We start from the raw sequence: 16973 nt of genomic DNA on the forward strand, positions 1-16973 counted from the left end.
ATTTGATGGAAAATGCATGACTGAGATATTTCTAACAGCTTTAGCAAATACAGGGGAAAAGAAGAGACATTAACTTAAATAACAAGAGGCTCTTTGTTCCTAGTCTTTGTCTGACAGAAACAGAAGCTCACATTACTAGTAGTCTGTTAAAAAGAATAGATGTGTAATATGCACATTTAAGCACCAAGACACACTGAGATGTAATCAAGCCATCTATACACCACATAGGGTACCTGTGGTTTAACTACAGAGTTTCTACTATGTATCATTCTTGAGTTGTCATGTTTGCAATATGTCCTGCGTACAAACGACCCTGGTGGCAGGACAAAGTCACTGATTTAGTACTACTTCATAAATAATTTAAAAAAAGGGACAGTGTACCTCTCTCAGCCGCTCACTGAACGATACATGCAGCTGGAGTGCAGGCTGGTTCCCTCCCCCCTGCTCCACACAGCCCTGTGAAAGAGAAACAGAGACATCGAGCCATTAGACAGATCAACAGATCGAGTGCATTATTAACCCCTGCACAGGATCTAAGTTGTCACAGCAGCAAATTTACAGACACAATAAGAACAAGATATGCTGGGATTTTATATGTAATTACTAATATAGATCTAAGGCTGTTATACACAGCAAAGTTCTTTAGCATTCAAGTAGAAGTTATGGAAAAAATATCTAAATAAAATGATAAATCGAGTGAAAAGAAATGTTATGTATTGTAGCTGGGGAGGACAAAAATATAGAGACACCTGTAACTACATATAATGTACAACATCACCTTTAACTATGACCTCAATAGTAAACATAGAATTGAATTTATACATGTATGACAATTTCACCAAAAACAAACTATTTGAGCTTCATGAACACAGATGTTAATGTAGAAGTGTTGCACTAAATTTCATAAAACTGTACAGGTGTACCTAATAAAGTGGTCAGTGAGTGTACATACGTAAAGTACACTACATTAGTGCAGTCAGGTGGATGGAGACACTGTATTTTTCAGCTGATATTAAGTTTGAATAATAACAAATGTACATTAACGTACATATGATAATGCTAATATGCTGTCAGAGGAGATCTGTCCTGACACCGAAGAAGGTTCAAGGTACAGTGCAAGTGCACAGGGTGGAAGTACTTCCAGTGTAATGCAACAGTAAATTAATGGGAGAAACGTAACAAATATAAACAGAGAGGAGGAGGAGTCACTGAAGTGTTGGAGCATTTAAATGATGTGACACATAATCCATGACCTTCTCAGTCAGCGGCTCTTATTCCACTGAAGATTTGGACTTGGTGCAAATACTCAAGCCTCATTGAAACAACCAATGAACAACTACTACATCTTTGGGGAAGAATGGAATCCATCCTTCCAGGGGAGTTTCACTGTAAATCTGGAGTACTGCCCTCCATCAGATGTCTTGTGTCAATTTACTTCCCAAAGCTTTAATCTTTCCAGGTACGGCACAACAGACAATGTAGTTTCAATATTTATAAAGCTGGAGTTAGTAGGCATCTATCCACCTCAACAACACACAAAGAAAACTATCTACAAGACCACAAACCAGATTATGTTATCAACTGACAAGACAAATAGTCAATTATAAATAGCTGAAATCTTAGTGTGTTCCACTGACGTCTGCAATTCAGCACAGTCTCTCCTTCAGCTTCTCACTTTGAAAACAAAGCATCTTCCTTGCAGTTCACTTTCCACAGTTCATGACAAGGTGTGCATCCACCTGCATCACCATAAACGTCACTACCACAGGTGTGTGGGTGTACAAAGAAAATTATAAGGTGGGTCATATAGACCCAGTGTTTTAACGAGCTCTATTACAAATCTCAGTTTAAAAAAAGAGAGCTGCAACATAAAAACTGATACACACTGAAATATGAAATCGCATATCGAATCTCATAAATGGTAAACTGAACCGCCACACACAAAACATCTGATACATTCATTTTGTTTCAAACATAAACACACAAATGTGTTTTCCAGCAGCCTGAGGCACATTCCTGCAGCAACACATGCTGCTGCGACACGCCGGCCGTCCTTCTGCCGACTGAATCCTGATAACCTCCGAAACACATGCACAGCATCATCTGTCAGCTCAGACTGCAGCAGACAGACACTTTGTTGTCTAAGAAAACACCGCAAACACTCAGACAGACAGAAGACCAACTAGCACTAATGCATTATGGACAACGGAGTCACTAAAATATGCAGTGGAAAGAGTCCTTTGTGACCGATAACGACAGTTCTGCTGAGTATGATTATCAGCCAGAGCTCTGAGTCTCTTCAGTGTTTCTGTTGGCCTCCACTTTCAGGTCAGGCCACAAACAATGTGATGCTGCAGCGTCAGAACCAATCAGACACAAGCTACACAAACGCTACGAGGTTTTCAAGCACGTGACTTCACATTGTGTGTTCACTTTGATCCAAAGCACAGAGAAGTACAGTCATTTTCATTACAGTACTTTGAGTTTTTGTATTGCGTTCCTTTAGGATTAAGCTAAACACAGCTTCTAAACACGGCACATGATTTGCTAGTGGTTGGGCACTTTTAGTAACTTGTAATTCTGCCTGTTTAGAGATTCTGAAATCAAATCTGATTCCAATTTGGGCAACGTTTGTGCCTTGTCTGAGTTTTTGTCTTGTAGTCATTACACTGATGTTTTTGCAAAGACCTTTGTAAACTGTTTCTTCCTCAAAGCTGGATGGAGACCCACTGCATCTGGTGCACAAAATCTAGGGCACCATGTCATCCACACATTAGCAATTATGACTCTGTGCTGGCTCTTAATTTGAGATGGTGACAAGTATGCAGGAGGTTTGGAAACAGTTATGGTTAGGACTTTCAAGACTGAAATGCATTCTTATTCAAAGTTAATTTGATTGCTAAACCAACAGCAATTAACAGCACAACACCAACACTCAAGCTTTCTCCTCCTGACATCTCTCAGTTCTTTCACTGTTTTCTTCCCCTCCTTTCTCCATCTCTCCCCACATGACTCGTTCCTTCCCTCACGCCTTACCACTCATGCACACACACTTCCCTCAGCTCCTCTCAAGTGTTGCTGTTTTTCCTGTGAATTAATGACAGGCAGCAAATTACAGACTACAGTGACAAGCTGCATTCCTTCTCTTGTACAGTACAGCCCGAGTCCTGACCAGCTGAGTGCACACATACCGCTGCGTGCTAATACACTCACACAAGCCAAAGACAAAATTACAAAACCACCAACAAACAAATGCATTAATGGACAAACACAAGCAAGTAAAAAGTTACAAAACCTGCATTCATGCAAACATATGATCTGGATCTGATCCATACAGACAGAATCACATGATCCTACACTCAGACGATGTTCACAAATCTCAGTGAGGTCACTGTGGGCCAACACCACCTTCATTTAGTAAACATCTATCTGGCTTCTACTGTGAACAGAATGGACCAAAACTATTTAAACATCTGTCTATCGATGGCAACACACTGGGTTCCCATGACATTCTTGAGTCAGTTTTAATACACCATGATAACTTACTGCAGCAGCTCATATCCAGCACTACAGTAGCACTTTATTACACTTTACAGCCATATAATAATCCTTCTGCCAACATGATCAGACTCTAAAAATGTAAAATAAAGCCAGAGCTCTGTGAAACAAGGAGGAATAAATACAAGGGGGTTAAATCTTGGGGATGTTGTGGACACATATTTTATTTCTATAAAATAACATAGATTAATACTTCAGTGTCCAAGTGTTTCCTAAAACATGTGAAATACAGAACAATTTACTGCTGATCCAGTTTTTCCCCTCAGTTCAGGAACATGTGACGAGTGGAGAAATCGTCCCAGCGCAGACTCACGGACGTGTCGCTAATGAAGGCGAGGACATTAGGTCGGCCTACATTCATGAAAGAGGAAATGGGGCCATGTTTTGAAACAGTGACCTCATCCCCAGCACCACCCTTTTTCCCGCGAAGGGAAGCCAGAGAGAGAGAAAGGGACATAGTGTCAGTGACAAGGAGAGAAGGCAGTGAACGCCAGCCTCTGACAGCAACTGTACTGTGTGACTGCTTTGCATGAGGAAACAGAAAACATTCAGAAATTTTTACACAGACACAAACCACAAATACAGGCTACTACCCTTATAAACATACCATGCCCACATACACTCTTGGATACTTGTGAGGACTGTTGCCATTTTCTTTCCTCGTCTTCTGACCAACTTTTATTATAATTCTCATTTTAATCCTACAAAACTTTTGGGATTTTGGGTCAGGAATCAAATTGGACAACTGACTGATCCAATCTTGACAATAGATGTAACTTTTCTGTCCAGTATGACTTACACTTTCAGAGGATAACATTAGCTCGGAGTAGCTGCTAATACACATCGAAAAATCTGCTTAGAAGTCATAAAATAAAGCTGCTACATGGAACTCCAGCACTTTCCTGAGAATCATTGCATTTTTAAGTTTTCTTCAGACTCAAAGAAATCCAGCAACAGTAGTCTGTGGGTACACGGCAATCACAAGCTGAGGCCTGTGATTTTTATTATGGACTAAGCAATTATTTGAAAATGTACTCACCAAGCTGCAGCCCTAACCAATTCACCAATTACAAGAGCAATTCATTTCTATAAAGTTAGCTGTAAACCTGTTGACAAAACCATTCGGCAGTCATTTTAGAACTTATGAACATATTACATGATCTTCATCAGCAATAGAAAAGCTTCTAAGTGGACCCTGACATCAGTCCTGCTGTTGAGACAGTGGTCAGGATGGAAATGTGAACATCTACAGTCCAGTTTCATTGCAAATGAGCGAAATGATCCTCATCTGCTCGTGAAAATCATGTGATATGATCAGAAGCTACAGCTACTGAGTAAGGTGAGACTGTTCTGCAACCGTCACTTCCAAGGTAACGAATAAACTCTTTTCACTTTCTGAAACAGGAAACATCATTTTGAAAACTCTCATCCTGGTTTATCTCGAACATAAACCCAACTCAGAATTCTGAACTGAATGGCTTGTAGAGGCAAGGAGACGATTTCTTTCATGTCTCTATCCTGGTAAGCGCATCCAGGCCTAACAGATGCAGAGATACCAAGTGCGCACTCACACAGGAGGGCCTCTCTGCTGCTGGGATAAATCTTCAGTTTCCTGAAGAGAAGCCCACTACTCCCCCAATAAATCCCTCTCATCACCCCTCACACACTCCCCTCAAGACCTTCCATTGTCTCCCAGTAGGAATTTGGGGGAGGAAGGTCCTGCCAGGAAACCCATCGGGCCATCCTGAAAGCTGCTTCCTGAAGGCAGCAGGAAAACACCAGCGAGAAGACAAGCAGAGACTGAGCTGAACAAACAGAACCAGCAAGATACGCACAAACACACACTGCAGCATCCTGCAGCCGACAACCGCACTGAGGTTAGAAACACTTTATCATTTTTGGCAACGACTCAAGTGTTGTGTTCACGCAAACAAATGGGATTCTGTTTCACCTCCCAACTCTTCACCATAAGTCACAGACTGACGCCACATTGCTGACATCTGTGTGCTACTGTATACATTCAAACAATCATCTCTATTAACTCTCAGGTTGAATTCAAACATCACACACGTCCTGCTTCCCCGCCATCTTCCTTCCAGATTCTCCAGCAAAACACAATCAGGCACATTCAGCCTCCACAATGAGGCATTATGTCTTTTTGGTGGCGACGCTTTTTCCGAAAAGTTTTGTAAGGCCTCGTTGTTTCTCTCCACACCAGCCACCCCAACCACCCCCCACCCCCCGCACTCCCGACTGTGCCCAGGTTCAAAATGTCAAAGTGAACTCATTAAAGTCGCTGAGGAAGTCCAATACTTCGTGAGCTTTAAAATGAGGAGTGGGTGTGGTAGCAGAGCTCTGAAGGCTCCCACAGTGCATCTGATGTTGTCGAAGACCAGCTGCTCGGCCTCAAGAGTTTCTCATGAGGGATATAAGGAGGCTGCTGTCAATGAATGCTGACGTTCAGTGACAACACTTAAGGAAAAAGCACAATCTGATACACCATTCCTCCTCAGTCTCATTTTAAACACATTTGAGGATAAACTGTTCCTGAACCAAGCCTATACCATCCTGTTTCCCCAAAACATGATGTTTAAACATGTAACCAGGATACTCCAAAAACCTCATCATCACTATGTTCATCAAGTTTAACATTACACATCATTAAAACACAATATATGTCTTTGTGGAAACAGTGATGTTGGTATCAGTTTGCAGCCTTAAAAGCCTCTCAGCCTGCTCACAGTCCTCAGCAGCAGGATCCAGTCAGCTGAGAGCAGGGCTGACAAACCAAGTTTTCTCCAATTAGTCACTTTGGAACTATGACGTTGCATTTTGCACCAAGCACACCCTGGTTTCTCTCCGGGCCCAAGATAAAGAACCAACCCTTTGTAGAAGCTCGTATTGGCTTAAATGTCACCAGCCAGAATTCTTCTCTCAGCTGTACAGATTAGTCTCTTGGTTCTCTTTTCTGTAACCACATCCATTCTGTGTTTTCTAGCCAAGCAAATAACCAAAAATAAACCATCTTAAGGCATCTCCATCTCCCTCAGTTGACCCAGATATCTGCTCTGCAAATTTATGTTTAAGAGCAGACTGTGACCTATTTGTCTTCTTTCCAGTAGCAACCTCCAGATGTTTCTCCTGACTATAGAACAAGACCAGATGTCAGCACCCCCCCAAAAAACAACTGATCTGTATGTCTAAAATCAATTTATTCTCTTTGACAGAGCGAGTCAGGGTAATGAGAAGGCAGAGGACCAACAGCACGTAGGTCTTTGAAGCACTGAACTGTTTTCCAAAGCTCCTGAGAACACACCATCAACATAGAGGTGCTCCAGTGGAAAACACAAGCCGTGGCCTCTAATTCAGTTTTCCACAATGTAGTGATTCAGTTAACATCACAATAGAAGCTTGGCATTTCTCCTGCAGTCACACTGAGACACAACATGACGTCTGTCCAGCATCACAGAACTTAACTTCTCTATGGCCCAGTTGCGTGATTTTATCCAAAGGATAAAATCTGCAAAGGAGTTGCTTTTCATGAAGTCTGACTTTTATTTAGTTCTGGTTGCCCTGTGAGAAAATGGCATTTTAATTTTAAAAAGGTTAGAAAATGCTTTAGAGAATGACCAATATACACAAACACAATGGAAGAGTATACAAAGGCAAAAAGGTAATTGGAAACAGAAAGAAAAAGAGTCAGGCTGGAATATAGAAAGAAAAAAGGTGGTTTTCAGCTGCAGTGGGCTTTTCCACAGGCATTTCAGTGTTAAACAACATTCACTCCATTATCAGCCAATGAACAGAGGTGATGTCTGTGCTAGGGAAGGGCGTATGGCCAAAAATATTATAACCATAGTTTTTCCCCCCCTCATATAGATCAATAGATATCAATATATCCATAACCCAGTTCAGGGACTGCAGGTGAAAATTAGCCCTTTAGGGTCAATTATTAAAGTGTGATAACCTGCCAAAGTGCCTGGTAGAGTAAACGCCAGACACTGACAAATTCTAGTCTAGCACTGTCTGACTATTTTTGGTGCTGATGTTAGTGCACAGTTTGATTAGTGCCTCGTTCCCAAGCCCTGCCAGTACTCGAGTTACATCTGAGTATTTTTAGTACTTTTCTCAGGCAGTGGAGATAGCAGAGGGAGGAGCAGCCGGCCCGAGCGCAGTCACTGATAGGCATATATAACTTAGTATCACAGTTCCACTTTGTTCTCCTATTCTGCTCACATTTATCTGAGCACATAACCTGACAGTTTACAGAACAATGTGACCTCAAGTGAATGAGTAAAAGACAAGTGTTGCAACATCTTTTTGGTAAAGGCCTAATCTGCAAAATGTTTAAAGAAAGATCTGGTTATATTCTGTACTTTACGTACAAAATCCATGAAAAGAGGATAAACCAACAATTCTGCTTTAACTTTGTCCAAAAACAATTAAAATACAAATGAGCGACACTGTTAATGCTTTCCAGAGTAACAAATGTGCATTAACCCACTGCAGAAAATAGGGTCAGAAATTCACTGTTTACTCCAGTTTGTGTAGCATTCACTAAAATCTACAATGCCCAGATGTTTCAGAAAATTACTAAGCCTTTTTCTAAAAGCAAAGTGTATATTTAGCCTATTTGTGACCTGTTAAAAATGTTTCTTATAATGAGCTTTGGGCTGACTACATCATTGGTTTTGGTGTTTTTAAAACAAAACTATAGAACAGCACCACAATATCACCACCATAACCTTTTATTTCTTTATTAAACAATTCATTATTTTATATCATCCATCTTAAAAATGTGGCCCTGAAGCAAAATCTGACTGTAGATGCATTCAAACAGTTGGTAAATGAAACTGAGAAACACAAAAATAGTCAATAATCTGGACTTCACTACTTAACTTTGTCATTCATCATCTCCGGATCTGTGTTATAATATGATCATCTTCATTTTCTAATAAAGTCACAGGCTGACCCACTTTCCTCATGATCACAACCACATTTTTTTAGTTCTCACAATAATTTAGTTCTGTTGACATCCAATGTGACTGCTGCTTTTTGCTCAACAATCTGTCCATGTGTAATAGCTGGACGCAACTGTATTGTGGTGAGTTGACTGTGACAACAAGCGGACATGGACACAATTCATCAAGATTAAGTCAGGCTGCAAAACAATGAATCGTGACAAGTCATCTTGAGGGAATTAAAAACTCTCTGATATCTACATACAGTTACAATAGAACTCAAAGTCAATCTTGGGACAAATGTGTCCAATATTGAACAGACTCCAACGTGAGGTAAATAAATCAAGATCCCATGACTCCTGAGGCAAAGCTTGTCACAAACATTAGAAAGAAAAGACAGTAAGACCACACAACCATGTTACCAGTCACATCTGCCTCTGTTTGACTATGTGTAATTCCTATTTATTACATTCTGCAGTGACCAGTTGTCTTGTATTGTAAAGTTTCTGTACTTCCTCTCCAGCTGGAAGCCATTGTTCTAAAATAACTTTGCGTGGACTCCATTACAGAAACAAACTATAAATAAACAAAATTCAAATAAAGAAAGTGTTTTTTCTACCTTGTAAAAACTGGACCAATGCGTGCACACCCACAGCTCAAACACACTGAGCTGAACTTCTCAAGAGGAGCAGTTTGGGAAACAACTCAAATCGGAGCATCTGCCTTGAAGAAGTTTCCATTTTCAAAGCCTGGGTGGCAGCTAATTACAAAGGAAACCTCCTCTTCTCAGGTTGCACACAGGCCTAACACTTTAAACTAATTGTTACCTCAGGAAAAAAAAGCTTGAACTTTAAAGGTAAACACACCACGATGACTTTCATAGAGCAGAGAGTGAACATGTTTAAACCTTTGAAAAAGTGGTCTGTAATTATTGTGATTACAGTTAGTGGGTATCAGCATGGTAACAAATAAAATACTGTTTGGCCTCATGATTTCTTCATATACTAATAAACATTTCTACCTTTAACTGGGAGTGTTAAAACTGTACTAAAATGTTTTTGCGCTACACTCCAAGTCACTGTAACCTAAACTGATGCAGCAGAAGTAGAGATGGCATCTTTTTAACCGCACAGATTCTGCTTCTTTGTCAAAACCTGCTGAATACATTAAAACTCAACTTGACTTCTGAAGCTTCAGTCAGAGATACAGGTGCATTTTGTTGTATTCATGCAGTGTTGGTAGCTGTTTGTTATCAAGTGAACCCAGACAATGTATAGCTCCTATAACATTGAATCAATGAATTATTGTTAAGTGTATTTTATTTTTAAATAAAGTGCCAGTGGTGGTGCATCTACAACCATCCTGCCAACAGTCTGGATGGTGTTCACAGTCGCCAGGTGGGAGATGGCATTGATCAGAAAAACAAACTGACTTACAAGTCGGACACTGGGATGAACTGTTGGCTGCTCATAATTGGCAGACATGAGGAGCAGACTACAGAGGCCTGGTCACTTCTCTTTAACTCTAATTTAGCCCCACATTTTAAAACTTCCAGACTCAACACACACACACACACACACACACACACACACACACACACACACACACACACACACTGCAGCTTATGTTTCCTCATAGCACAGCCCTCTCTGGGAAGCTTTGGTCCATCTTGAGAAGATGCAATCAATAATGAATTAGATGTGCACAAAATTAATCCTGCTAAATCTTTGGCACCCCAAGAAGGATGTGACCTTATGATGTGTTCTTATACAGGATGACTGGTGATTATTTGTGAGCATTTGCCTTTTTTTATATATATATAAATGTGGCAGACTCTTGTCCTAATAGCGATGCAATCAACTTTCTCTTTGCTCACTGCATCATGTCACTGCAGTGCCCCAAGTAACTCGCAGACTTGAAGTGCTAAAATTAAAGCCACTCATAATACAGCTAAAAATATGACGGCATGTATTTTATCACACCGCAGAACTTATAAGCATGAGGACAGACCTAAATTTAATTCAGTCTACATTTAATAAACTGTATTTAATGTGTTCCAAAGTGTAAACAAGGCAAAGTTACATTAATCACAGAGGAAACATGTGACTAATGTTCCTTTCAGTATGTGCACAGAGTATCAGCATGTTACACTGCCCTGTGACACCTCTATCTAAACTTACAGAGAATCTATTTCGGAGGTGACGGCAGTAAGTGAAACACCAGGGTCCTGTTGCAGGAAGACAGCTTCCCTAGCTGAGGGAGGGCCATCAAGTTGTTAGAAGCTTAACACAAATTTAATGGATGATTCGTACAGCAGACCGACCTGTGTTCATCAACTCAGAAAAATATTTGAAATTTTGGAATTTTCAAAGACTACATTAGGAAACAAAAAAATGCAGTTATGACTGCAGCAATTTAAAATTGCATATGTAATATTTGGCTTTAATTTCTTTCCCATTCTACAATAAAAGGACCAAGATAATGCTTCTTGGCATTCCACATCAGTATTTACTGTTTCTCTTTGGTCTTTTATCTGGTGCTGCCACAATCCAGCAGTCAATCTCACACACAAACGAGAACCCAGAATGTTTAAACTTCACCACAAGGCAGAAACGCATTCCCAACAGAAGCACCCAAACCACAATTTTCTGACCGCGGTCCTCAGATTTGGGGGTGGCAATCCCCCATCACAACGGCTCCACTGGAAAGCGTCCAACAGCATGCCAGTGATCACAGTCCAATACACCCCGCAGAGCTACAGTACTTTCGGTGTTTGAATTTTTATCCACCACACAACGCCATCACGGAGGAATCTGATTGGTCCCAGAATCATTCTGCAGCACGAGTGCAAAGATACTGTACAGCCAGAGTCAGAAAGTGCTCGACAGGTGACAAAGCAGGGGAAAAAAACAAACTGTGTGAATGAATGGCCTCTTCCAGGATGAGAGTGCACCCATCCACAGGGATCGAGGGATCACTGAATGGTTTGATGATGGTTTGATGACCATGACAATGGTGTAAATTATATGCTATGGCCCAACAGAACAGGCCAAAATCAAAACTTCCAGTCTACCTGTACAAATGCACATCATCAACAAAGAAGGCTGATACTGAAGATGATTCAAAACTCCTGAGTCTGTTTACGTGACGTTTTATTTAAAACATTCAACAGGATCTATGCATGGTTGTGAAGATGATTCAAAACTTCTGAGTCCGTTTACGTGACGTTTTATTTTAAACATTCAACAGGATCTATGCATGGTTAATGTTTCAATCTAGCCATGCTATAGGAAATAAACTGTGGTTAAAGTACGGTTATGGTTAGGAAACTAAAATCCTAATGACTTTGAATTATCCAATAAATAAGTTATTCCTAAGGAAATTGTTCTGGTGCAAACACATTCAATTTAATAGTGTGGAGTGTTGTGCTGCAGTGCTCATAGCAGGTGGTATTACAGGTTATAAACCAGTTTGTTTTTTTTTAAGCCTCCGTTCCACCAACACAACCAACAAGCCACCATCAGATCCTCAAAACTCGTCAGTCTGTCTTTAAATGCATTCAAGAAGTCTCTGCTTTCCCAAAATCCCATCTCACAGCCCCTCGGGATGGGGAGTAAACTACTTCTAATCACGTTTCCACCTCTTCTAAACACATTTTCTTTTTATTAAGTGCTTTATTTAAGGACTTGTACCAAAGCCTAGTATTGTTTACATTTTCCAAACTTCACTGCAGTTTCTGGAAATATCTGCAAGTGACATTTCCTGCAACCTGCAGGTTGTAGTCACTGAACATGAGTAGCAGCTGTGACACATCTGCTGAGACCGGACTCGCTGTGACTGATTCAACAACTGAACACCAACAAATTATAAAGTCTGGAAAACTGAGGCAGGCAGGATGGTGCACAGACCAGCCAGAGGGGGTGGAGTGGGGGGGCTTAGCTCAACACTTCTGACAATAGAAGAGGTTGGGGGGGATTTCCGTCCTATGGAGCAGCCTCACCCACAACAGTATTTGGAAAGAGATTTCCTTTATATCGACTCCAGATTTACAAGAAAGCAAAGTCTGTTTATGAAGCAAAACAGAACAGAACATGATTTAAAGGAAAAACGGGGAGAGAGATAAAATAAAAAAAACACGCTGAATTAAGTGTTAAAAAGGTATCAAATCCATAAAATTAAAAGGTAAATCACTTTTTAGATACAGCTTTACAATGTGAACTAATTGGGTCTAATGGAGTTTTTTAAGAGGTGAAGAGCAACAAAACCCCAACATAAACATTATCTCCTGAGAAAGACTTCATCCCCAAAAGCGCCAGTTGCCTACTACAACAAATCGGTTCTAGTTAAAAGTTATTATTTACAGAGATACATTTTTATTAGGCTATCCAAATATGAATGAGAAAATCCCTAAAACGCATCCGGAACCAGCAGGTAGAGAAGTCAGTCACTTTCAGATCTAGTGAAGCCTAAACACATCTGTAAAAACTTTAAAAATACAAACTAGGCTACAAGTCTCGATTGAAATATGAAAGAGTCAGTGGAACAAATATGGGCAAAAAATATACAGAACAATAAAATCACAAACCCACCACTGTATAACGCCTGGAAACAGCCTGTAAGACGCGCATTTAACTTTTGTGCGTCAAAAACAGTTTTACTTCAGCCAACAATGATTTCAGGCGCTGCATGTACAGTAACATCAGCTGTGATCGATAATTCACCATAACTAGATCACACGGAGACTAAAATGTTTTGTGGTTTGTTCACAGAGTCGATCAGTCAGGTAATAATCAGCTAATCAATACGTATTAGTATCGCGTCTTCTTACCTTCTGGCTTCTCTACGTCCAGTCACAATAAGACTTGTCATGACTTTCGGAGAAGGCAAGAAAAGTTTGGGAGAGAGAGAGAGAAAAAAGTTACCCTCTAATAAAATCACCACTGTCAAAAACCTAGGGATTTAAAAGGTGTTTCCGGTTTGGGATTTGGATTTCAAAATAAACTGCCACGTTGAGCTTTTTCTTTTCCTTTTTTAAATAGACCATTAAAATATTTCCCAATTCAGCGCATTTTTCTCCATTAGTTTCAAAACTTTCTATTCGCAGGATACGATATTTAACAACAGTTAGACATTTTTGCTCGGTCTCTTTGAAATGTGAACTTTTTCAAAGTTTTTAATCTTTTATTTTTACAAAAATATTTTAAATTGGTAACACCTTCTCTCATTGTCTTTGTTTCAAATCGAGGGCTTACAGGCCTATAACGATGATAAATGTTAATAGTTCTCACTAGCTATATTTTAAAATATAAAGTATAGCATACATTAGCAAAAATGTGTGAAGTATCTGTATAACAAGGAAAATACCACTGTTTTTATCTATAACCTACCTATCATTGTGTATACTTCACTATGGACAGACTGACTGTAAGACAAAGACCCACACACACAGGTCAGTTTGCATCCCTATAGTCATTTTGTTTCTAATCATATGGCTTTGTGTCTCTTTGTACAGTAGGTGTTTTGCACCTCTTTTTAATAATGTTTTTAGTTGGTTCTCCTTGTGGTCCTTTTGTATAAATTTTTACATCTTTGTAGTCATTTTGCATCATTTTGTCTTTGTTCAGTTGTTTTGTATGTGTTTTTACTCATTTTATTCTTCTGGCCATCTTGCATCCCGTTTCACTTGCTTTGTCTTTGTGGTCATATTGGTAGTTGCATTTCTATATTGTGGTTTTGTCTCTCATCTCTTTGTAGAATAGTTGTTGAAGACCTTCCAATATGAAAAGTAAACTTTGGTCCAAGAGCCCCTTAACCTCTCGGGTCCCTCCGCGTATGCCGGGCAGGCCCATTCAATTATCTATCCAAATATTGCTGATGATGTTGCATATATGCGAAATTTTTTTAGCTGTAACCACCTGTCAATCAACATGAGACGGTTTAAGGACAAGAAGTAGTCATGGATTAAATTTTTTTTCTATAATTTATATTTGATCAATTGTTGCCTGGAAGTAGGAAAAAAAAACATACATATTATATATTATAGGCTATCATGACCTGAAAACAGTTAACAATAATGCAGAGTGGAGCTAAAACATGCACGGTCCTTTAAACTGGAAGGTTTAATGAACATGATTTCTTCTCTGTTTACAGGCTACATTTTAGCCCGTTTCAAATGTCCCAGTATTTGCTTTTATTTTGAAGGCTGGATCCTCTCTGTTCCGGTCATTTCCTCACAAACTCTGATGCTTTGACTCGCCTGTCTTGAATTAGTTGATTACGTATTGCAGCACTCATTGACAAACAGCGGAGTCCTCCAGTGAGTAGGCAGATCAGGGGCCTCTGGGTGGTGGCGACAGAGGGGCAGGACTCCGGCATCAGATTGGTCAAATGGCGCCAAGGTGACAAGAAGCCTAGTAGACAAAATGAGAATAATCCTACTGGGATACTATTAAAACAAAAGAGCAGATGAATACTTTTGGTTGAACAACAGAAAGACAGGGTTAGATGATAAAATATTCTTCTTAGCCAGTGATGTGGTGGTGTTGGTCCAGGAGAGGTCCTCAGAGATGTGCACCCCAGGAACTTGGTGCTGCTCACTCTCTCCACTACAGCACCATCGATGGTCAATGGTGGATGCTTTAGAGGTTTTCTCCTGAAGTCCACAACAATCTCTTTAGTCTTCTCCACATTGAGGGAGAGGTTGTTGTCCTTACACCACTGGACAAGTTGGCACACCTCACTACCGTAGTTGGCCTCATCGTTGTTGGTAATGAGGCCAGCTACAGTCATGTCATCCGCAAACTTGACAATTTGGTTGGTGCTATAGGTTGGCACGCAGTCGTGGGTCAGCAGTGTGAAGAGCAATGGGCTGAGCACACACCCCTGTGGATCCCCTGTGCTCAGTGTGATGTCTTGGAGATGTTGCTGCCGACCCGCACGTTTTGTGGCTTGTATGCTAAAACAGTGTCTAGTAAAGTTGGGACGGCATTTATTATTCCAGACATGCTGTATATGTAGCTTAATGTCAAAGATGCAGAACAATGGTGATTTGTCAGTAGGCATATTGGAACTGTCAGCCATTCTCATGGTTCTAAACTGGGTAGAAGTCAAACCATTAAAATACTAATAGGGTCACACTCCAGCAGCTCATTAACAAGTATTTGTTATATTCAGTCCAAATCAAGACAGGACAATATTTTCAGTTTTAATTTTGATTTCACCTACCATCCCAAATCTGATTTTGGGTTGTAGAACAAGATAGAAAATACCAGACCTAGCAAGATAATCTATGATAAATAGATAGATAAACGATCTGTGTTAAGTACAGAGCTGCATGACAGTAATTAATATAATTTTTGCATTACCAAAGTAATGCATAGTAGTGGTTTTGATCCACACTCCAGTCCAGAAGGTGGCAGTAATGCATCAAAAAGCTGTTTGCCAACCACAATTAAACAGCAAAAGAGGAAGCCTCACCATACCAATTTTTATTCATCCTTACATTATATAGTTTTCCCAGAAGCAATGTCAGAATAATCCACAGAACTCAGACTTGTCTGCTGTTATAAATCAGGTTTTCTTTTTTTGCACCACAAAGTCAAAAGTCTGAATATCTAATGATAAAAGTCAGCAGTGCTCATAAAAGTCCTGTGTGTTTTAGAGCCTGTTAATTTTAGTTGATTAATCAACTGACAGAAAATAAGCTGTCAGCAATCTTGATAACTGGTTTATAGTTTAAATCCTTTTTTTAAAAGCAAAAATCACAAAGATTCACTGGTATCTGTCCCAGTTTTTCATGAAAGCAAACTCAAAATCTTTCGGTTTTTTGCTGTTGGTTGAACAACAAAAGCAACTTGAGTATGTTAACTTGGGCAACAGGGAATGTTGGGGCATTTTTCTACTTACTAACATTTTATACACTAAACAATCATCTGATTATTAAAGACAACGGCAGGTGTACGAATAATGAAAATAAAGGTCTGTTGCAGCCTTAAAGTTCTACTGTGATGGAATATCACTACGAAATTGATAACTTGACATAAATATTAAAACAATATTTAAAAAAACACAACTTTACAATAAATAAGAACAATTTAAACTAAAACAATGAAAGTCTTAAAACTAAATTTTGCTACAGCAAGCCACAAGATGGAGGATGGAGACCAGGATCTGGGGCCTGGGCCCCCTTATTCAGGTTGGTAATCCAGCCTTTGTCACAGTTAGACAAAACTATACTGTATTGTATGTGTGGAAACAAACTACTGAAGAAATAAAAAGTCTCATAAACTGCATCATCTGACAACCAACAGCTGAGGGCACAGTTGTCTTTCAGGTTGAAAACTGTCAGAGGCTTTTCATACTTAAAACTAACTGAACAGTCTTACATAGGACGGAAACACTGTCTTACTGAACAATACATTATTTGTACCTTAATCAATTATTGGACCTTTTCGG

The 16973-nt window shown here is 39.8% G+C and overlaps 1 protein-coding gene across 1 annotated transcript in view; it reads right to left on the bottom strand.

Moving 5' to 3' along the window:
- The window catches only part of kank3 (KN motif and ankyrin repeat domains 3), a 25339-nt gene extending 11888 nt beyond the window's left edge, over positions 1–13451 (bottom strand). The window contains exons 1-2 of the mRNA XM_020612041.1: positions 13348–13451; positions 382–456 (exon numbers count right to left, since the gene is read on the bottom strand). The gene's annotated coding sequence lies outside the window, so the exon portion shown is untranslated. The remainder of the gene's footprint in view (positions 1–381; positions 457–13347) is intronic.
- Positions 13452–16973: the final 3522 nt, after the last annotated feature.

The sequence above is a fragment of the Monopterus albus genome, unplaced genomic scaffold (assembly GCF_001952655.1).
Source record: "Monopterus albus unplaced genomic scaffold, M_albus_1.0 scaffold120.1, whole genome shotgun sequence".
NCBI lineage: Eukaryota > Metazoa > Chordata > Actinopteri > Synbranchiformes > Synbranchidae > Monopterus > Monopterus albus.